The sequence below is a fragment of the Salmo trutta genome, chromosome 6 (genome assembly GCF_901001165.1).
Source record: "Salmo trutta chromosome 6, fSalTru1.1, whole genome shotgun sequence".
Classification (NCBI taxonomy): Eukaryota; Metazoa; Chordata; class Actinopteri; order Salmoniformes; family Salmonidae; genus Salmo; species Salmo trutta.
The window spans coordinates 5,741,737-5,749,441 of NC_042962.1; positions in this window are offsets into that span (position 1 = coordinate 5,741,737).

A 7,705-nucleotide genomic window follows, 5' to 3' on the forward strand; every position below is an offset into this window, starting at 1 on the left:
AATGTCACGACGAAAAGTCAAAAAAAGTTATATTTACGTTCGTAAAAACATGTCAAACGTTGTATAGCATCAATCTTTAAGGCCTTTTTAACATTAAACTTCAATAATATTCCAACCGGACGATTCCAATGTCTTAAAAAAATGTACGGAACACAGCTACCTCATCACGTGAAGGCGCACCACTGAACTCATGTCATTTTCTGAGTCACCAACTTCCCGGCCTTCTTGTTCGCTCTGTTCACTGCAAAAGCCTGAAACAAAGTTCTAAAGACTGATGACATCTAGTGGAAGCCTTAGGAAGTGCAAAATGAACCCTAAGTCACTGTGTGTTAGATAGGCAATGACTTGAAAAGACTACAAGCATCAGATTTCTAACTTCCTGGTTGGATTTTTCTCAGGTTTTTGCAAATATTTGACTCTGGGCCCAAGTATTAGGCAGTTTACTCTGGGCACGCTTTTAATCCGAAAATGAAAATACTGCCCCCTATACCTTAAAAGGTTAATGAAGTGGTGATTAGAGAGCTCAGCCATGTGCTTCTTGTCAGTAACAACCACATCATCAACGTTAAGGGACATGGGCAGCTGTGAGGAGGGTTTATTCTCCAGGTCTTTAACTGTTTTCCAGAAGTTCTTGGGGTTAGACCCACAGAGAGAGAACAGTAGCTATCTTTGGCCTTCTGGATAGCCTGACTGGACTTATTTCTCATTTGCCTGAACACTAGTCAGTCAGCCTGAGTATGCGTGTGCCGAGCCTTTCGCCAAATGCAATTCTTGAGGTGGAGTAACTCTGCAAGATCACAGTCGAACCAGGGGCTGAACCTGTTTTTAATTCTCATTTTCTTCATGGGGGCGTGTTTGTTAACAATACCACTGAAAATATCAAAAAAGAATGTCCAAGTGTCTTTGACAGAGGGGATCAAGCTGATTCTATACCATTTTACAGAGGCCAGTTCTTGAAGGAAGGCTTGTTCATTAAAGTTTTTTAGCAAGCGTCTATGACAAATCAGGACAGGTCGTTTCACTGTAAAACAGTGATCACTAAGGTCACTACAGAAAACACCAGACTGATACCTATCAGGATTATTTGTGAGGATAAAATCGAGGCAGCATAACAGCTTCTACCCCCAAGCCATAAGACTTCTGAACATGTAATCAAATGGCTACCAGACTATTTGCATTGTCTTCCCCCCCGCTACTCTCTGTTCATTGTCTATGCATAGTCACCTTAACTTACATATACATATTACCTCAATTACCTCGACTAACCTGTGCCCCGGCACATTGACTCTGTACCGTTACCCCCTGTATATAACCTCCACATTGACTCTGTACCGTTACCCCCTGTATATAACCTCCACATTGACTCTGTACTGTTACCCACTTGTATATTGCCTCGCTACTGTTATTTTACTGCTGCTCTTTGATGATTTGTTATTTTTTATTTATCTATTTTTTACTTAACACTTATTTTTCTTAAAACTGCATTGTTGGTTAAGGGATGGTAAGTAAGCATTTCACTGTAAGGTCTACACCTGTTGTATTCGGCACATGTGACAAATAACATTTGATTTGATGATTTGATTGTTGTTTTTCTCTTAAACGAATACTGCTAGTTCATGGAAATAGTGGCCATTGTTCAATAGCTTAGTAATGGATCTTTGATTCTTAAGGAAACGCCTAAGGACAGTATTCAAAGTGCACATTTGATTCTGAAGGAAACGCCTAGGCATAGTATTTAAAGTGCACAAACTATATATTCACTTTTTGCTTACTTCCTAAACAAGCTTCTTGATTGAACATACTTTGTTATGTTTTAATGTAATCTGACATTTATCATTAGCGACTTAATTTTAACTCTGGTGTATTTTTAAGTCTGGTTTACTTTTCTCTCTAGCATTAAGTCTTAATTTCCCACTGACAATTATTGAGTCTAAGAACAATTAAACAGTCATTTGATGAATCTATTTCCAGACATCTAGATCTGTGATTATTGTGTTGGTTAGGTGTTCATTATCTACTGTGAGATAACTACTTTTTCTTGTCTTGTACAATATGTCTTTTAAAAAACATGTACATGATGTCGTCAGGTGTAGAGTACAAAAATATGGATTTTTTTGTTGTTGTATAATAAGGCCACACATTTTTCAATTTAGTGATTGAAAGGATGAGATCAAGATCAGAACCGCAGAAATACATTGTGTGGCATTTCCATTTGAAATGGCCAATTAAAAGTGTTATGATGTAATTTCAGTTTTCATTATACATACAAAGGTCTCGGTTTTTACCCAGACTAAAATCATGTTTTATAGAAAATAAAGAAAACAGTTTCTTCTGCTCTTTACCCTTGCTTTTCCAAGACCTACCTCTCTCTCTCCTTTTCCCTCAGTTGCAAGAAAATCATTGCCAAAATGTAAATCAATACAAAAAAATGAAAAAATTACGAATGTATTCACTGAATATGCAGCAAGCACCAAATGGGACTGGGTCAGGGTAAAATCACTATTGAAGAATAAAACCATTCATTGCTATCAGAGTTCGCCCATATTTGATGTTTTTTGCTTATTCTACCATAACATGTCTCTTACAGTGCAGTGCAAAGCATAATGTATTGGTGCCATACATCATTGCAGCCTCTTCATGTTTCCTTACCTGGTTTACCATATTGTTGCATGTCTGTGGAAGGAGAGATGGAGGGAGAGAAGGCAGCCTTTTTGTGTGCTTGCTCTGAAAGGATTAGGAAGTACTGTTACAGATCACTGAGTTCCCTATAATAATACCATGCAGATGATGCTTCAACTGTTATTTCCACCTAATATGTTTCCTAGGAGTGGGCCAATATTGTTATTCATCATATATTTTTCCTTGTGCATAATCAGAGCAGTTATTTTTAAGAGCAGTTTTCTGATCGCCAGATGCTACAAAGTTAACCATGTAGCTGGGCCACTAAACCACAGTTCAGTATTACAGCCAGTGTTGTCTGACCCCTCACATTCTTGGATCATTATAAATCGGAGGAGACAGAGGTCTTTGCCTGGCATTGATAGGAGCCGGTGGCCTTTGCAGGCCCCGTGTGCGCCTGCGTGTGTGTGTTATTATGAGAGGATAGATCCATAAGTAGTGGCCAGTGGCCTTTGCAGGCCCGTGTGCGCCTGCGTGTGTGTGTTATTATGAGTGTGAGAGAGGGGATAGATCCATAAGTAGAGGCCAGTGGCCTTTGCAGACCTTGAAATGTGTAGAATCAAACCTCTGCATTATGTATTTAAAGAGCCCAACACAAAGATAGTAATCACTGCTATCTATCGAACTGAAACCCACCCAGTCGCTTTGTAGCTTACCGCCTCAACAAAAAGGCCACAGAGTCACTGAAGAGGTTTCCACTAATATTCCATACAAATGTGAAGTTGGCCCGCCATCCTGGCTAATAAATCCATTAATGTGAGTGGAGAAAAATATTTTTCGGTTCACCTTACGACAACACTTGTATTGCTGATAAATGTGAAGTGGTAGCTTGTATAGTAGGGTGTATAGTGTCGTATTTAAGGCCCTATCATGCCTTTCAGTTCACCCTTTCCTCAGGGCTGTCATTACTCATCAATCTCACTTGTTATACGACACTTTTTTAAATATATTTGACGATCTGGTTTGGGAAATTATTCGATAAATGTATGAACAGCAACAAAAACTATAACACATTATTTCGTGAGATTCCAAACGAATAGCAGTATTGCATATCTTATGTAGCAAAATGGGTGTTCCTCCACAATCTGCCAAAAAGAAGGTTGTTAAGCCTAGACCCTGTATCTACTATTACCATAGATCTAGACCCTATAGACAATGCATCTATATTACCATATATCTAGACCCTATAGACTCTGTATCTACTATTACCGTAGATCTAGACCCTATAGACCCTGTATCTACTATTACCATATATCTAGACCCTATAGACTCTGTATCTACTATTACCATAGATCTAGACCCTATAGACCCTGTATCTACTATTACCATATATCTAGACCCTATAGACTCTTTATATACTATTACCATAGATCTTGACCATATAGACCCTGTATCTACTATTATCATAGATCTAGACCCTATAGACAATGCATCTATATTACCATATATCTAGACCCTGTATCTATATTACCATAGATCGATGCCCTGTATCTATATTACCATAGATCTAGACCCTGTATCTATATTACCATAGATCGATGCCCTATATCTACTATTACCATAGATCGATACCATATATCTAGACCCTGTATCTACTATTACCATAGATCTAGACCCTGTATGTACAATCACCATAGATCTAGACCCTGTGTCTATATTACCATAGATCGATACCCTGTATCTACTATTACCATAGATCTAGACCCTGTATCTACTATCACCATAGATCTAGACCCTGTATTTATATTAACATAGATCTAGAACCTGTATCTATATTACCATAAATCTAGACCCTGTATCTATATTACCATAAATCTAGACCCTGTATCTACTATTAGCATAGATCTAGACCCTTTATCTATATTACCATAGATCTAGACCCTATAGACCCTATATCTATATTACCATAGATCTAGACCCTGTATCTACTATCATCATAGATCTAGACCCTGTATCTACTATTACCATAGATCCAATTGTTTGGACAGTCAGTATGTGTCACGTCCTGACCCATGTAAGAGGTCATTTTCCATAGTAGAGTGGTCAGGGCGTGACAGGTGGTTGTTTTGGGTGGTTTGGGGTTTTCTGTTTATATGTGGGCTTTTTCTAGATTTCTATTTCTATGTTTTGTTTTCTATGTTTTGGCCGGGTATGGTTTCCAATCAGAGGCAGGTGTCTATCGTTGTCTCTGATTGGAAGCCATACTTAGGCAGCCTGTTTTTCCTTTGGGTTTTGTGGGTAGTTGTTTTCCCTTTTGTCTATATACCTGACGGAACTGTTGGCTGTCGTTTTTGTTACTTTGTTTGAGTGTTATCATTAATAAAGGAAATATGAGCACTTTACACGCTGCGCCTTGGTCCCCTTTCGATGACCCTTGTGACAGAACTACCCACCACCAACGGACCAAGCAGGAGGATGAGCGGGACCAAGCAGTATGGCTCAGAGGAGTGGACCTGGGAGGAGATCCTAGATGGGCAGGACCGTGGACAAGGCCGGGAGAATATCACCGCCCGCCGGAGGAGATAGAGGCAGCGAAGGCGGAACGGCGATACTGGGAGGAACGGCTAGCCAAACAACTGGAGGCTGAGAGGCAGCGGCAAAAAAATGTTTTGGGGGGCACACGGGTAGAATGGCTAAGGCAAGGTTAAGACCTGAGCCAACTCCCCGTGCTTACCGTGGGGAGCGAGTGACTGTAGAAGCACCGTGTGATGCGGTGGTGCGCACGGTGTCGCCCATGCGCACTCACAGCCCGGTGTGCTCGGTGCAAGCTCCTTACCGCTGCCATGCTAAAGTTGGCATTCAGCCAGGAAGGAGTGCGCTGGCTCAGCGTTCCTGGTCTCCGGTGCGTCTCCTTGGCCCAGGTTATCCTGCTCCAGCTCTACGCACGGTAACCCCTGTTCGCCAGCTCAACCCAGTGCGGCCTATTCCAGCTTCCCAACCTTGCCGGGCTATGGCCAACATCGAGCCAGGATGGGTTGTGCCAGCCCTAAGTGCCAGACCTCCAGTGCGCCTCCAAGGCCCAGTGTACCCTGTGCCTGCTCCGCGCACTCTCCCTCCAGTGTGCCACCATGGCCCAGTACGTCCTGTGCCTGCTCCTCACACTCTTCCTCCAGCGGCGCTCCTCAGCTTGGAGCCTCCAGCGACGCTCCTCAGCCCGGAGCCTCCAGCGACGCTCACCAGTCCGGAGCCTCCAGCGACACTCACCAGTCCGGAGCCTCCAGCGACGCTCACCAGTCCAGAGCCTCCAGCGGCGGTCTGCAGCCCGGAACCTCCAGCGGCGGTCTGCAGCCCAGAGCCTCCAGCGGCAGTCTGCAGCCCAGAGCCTCCAGCGGCAGTCTGCAGCCCAGAGCCTTCAGTGGCGGCCTGCAGCCCAGAGCCTCCAGCGGTGGTCTTCAGCACAGAGCTTCCGGTAATGATCTACAGTCCGATTCCTCCGATAATGATCCACAGGCCAGTGTTACAGAAGCGGAGGGATCTGCGGCCGGAACGGGGGTTACGTCCTGAGCCGGAGCCACCTCCGTTGCTGGAGGATCGGAGGGAGAGGAAGGGTCTGGGTGTAGCACATGAGCCGCCATAGAAGTTTGTCACCCTCCCTTCCCTCCCTTTCTGTTTGGGGTTGTTTTTGTTGGTTTTTGTTTGGGTGCAATCGGGGTCAGCACCTTTGGGGGGGGTACTGTCACGCCTTGGTCCCCTTTCGACGACCCTTGTGACAGTAGTTTTACGTGCTGCTGTGCGTTTTGTTGCTAACCTTACTTTGATACCTGACAACTTTACGGTTTTTACTTTTTAATTATCGTTTATATTTTTGGTTTTTCCCTCACTCAACTTTTTTTCATTAAACTTTTTCACTCCGCACGCTTTATCTGGACATGATTCGTCAGGACCTCCAACAGCCGAAGCTAAGTAGTAACATTAACATGATGCCTTCTAATTGCAGTCGCTGTACTCATTTACAGGAGAACGATCGCCTTACGGCGAAGATAGCTGTGCTGGAAGCCCAGCTTCAGACGCAATCGTTAGGCAAGGGTAATTTCAGTGTAGGAAAGGATGAAACAGCGTCTGCGCCACCAGTAAGTACAGATAGTAGTATAAATCCCCTCGCACAGTCCCCGCAGCCGAACAACTTTCTCATGGCTTCTGGAGGGAAATGCTGTAGGAATGCTCAACCGGTGTCGCTCATTCAGGCGACAGAAACTTTCATCCGGTTCTCCCCATTAACCTGTTTGGGATAGGGGGCAGTATTTTCACGTCTGGATGAAAAAAACATACCCGATTTAAACTGGTTACTACTCTTGCCCTGAAACGAGAATATGCATATTATTAGTAGATTTGGATAGAAAACACTCTGAAGTTTCTAAAACGGTTTGAATGGTGTCTGTGAGTATAACAAGAACTCATATGGCAGGCAAAAACCTGAGAAGATTCCAAGCAGGAAGTGGCCTGTCTGAGAATTTGTAGTTCTTCTTTCTAGTCCCTTTCGAAACTACAGTATCTGTGGGGTTACGTAGCACTTTCTAAGGCTTCCATTGGCTCTCTAAATCCTTCAGAATGCGGATTGAGGCGTCTCTGGGCAGAGTATACTAGCACAGTTTGTCAGTGGTCTGCCTGGTGACAAAGAGATTGGATATGCGCGGTCCCGTGACCATGCTGTTTTTTCTTTTCCTCTTTGAATGAATACACTATTGTCCGGTTGGAATATTATTGCTATTTTACGAGAAAAATACCATAAAAATTGATTTTAAACAGCGTTTGACATGCTTCTAAGTACGGTAAAGGAACATTTAGAATTTTTTTGTCTCGAAATGCGCTCGCGCGTTACCCTTTGGACAGTGACCTGAATGCACGAACAAAACGGAGGTATTTGGACATAACTATAGATTATTTGGAACAAAAACAACATTTATTGTGGAAGTAGCAGTCCTGGGAGTGCATTCTGACGAAGATCAGCAAAGGTAATACCATTTTTCTAATAGTAATTCTGAGTTTAGTGAGCCCCGAACTTGGCGGGTGTCAAAATAGCTAGCCG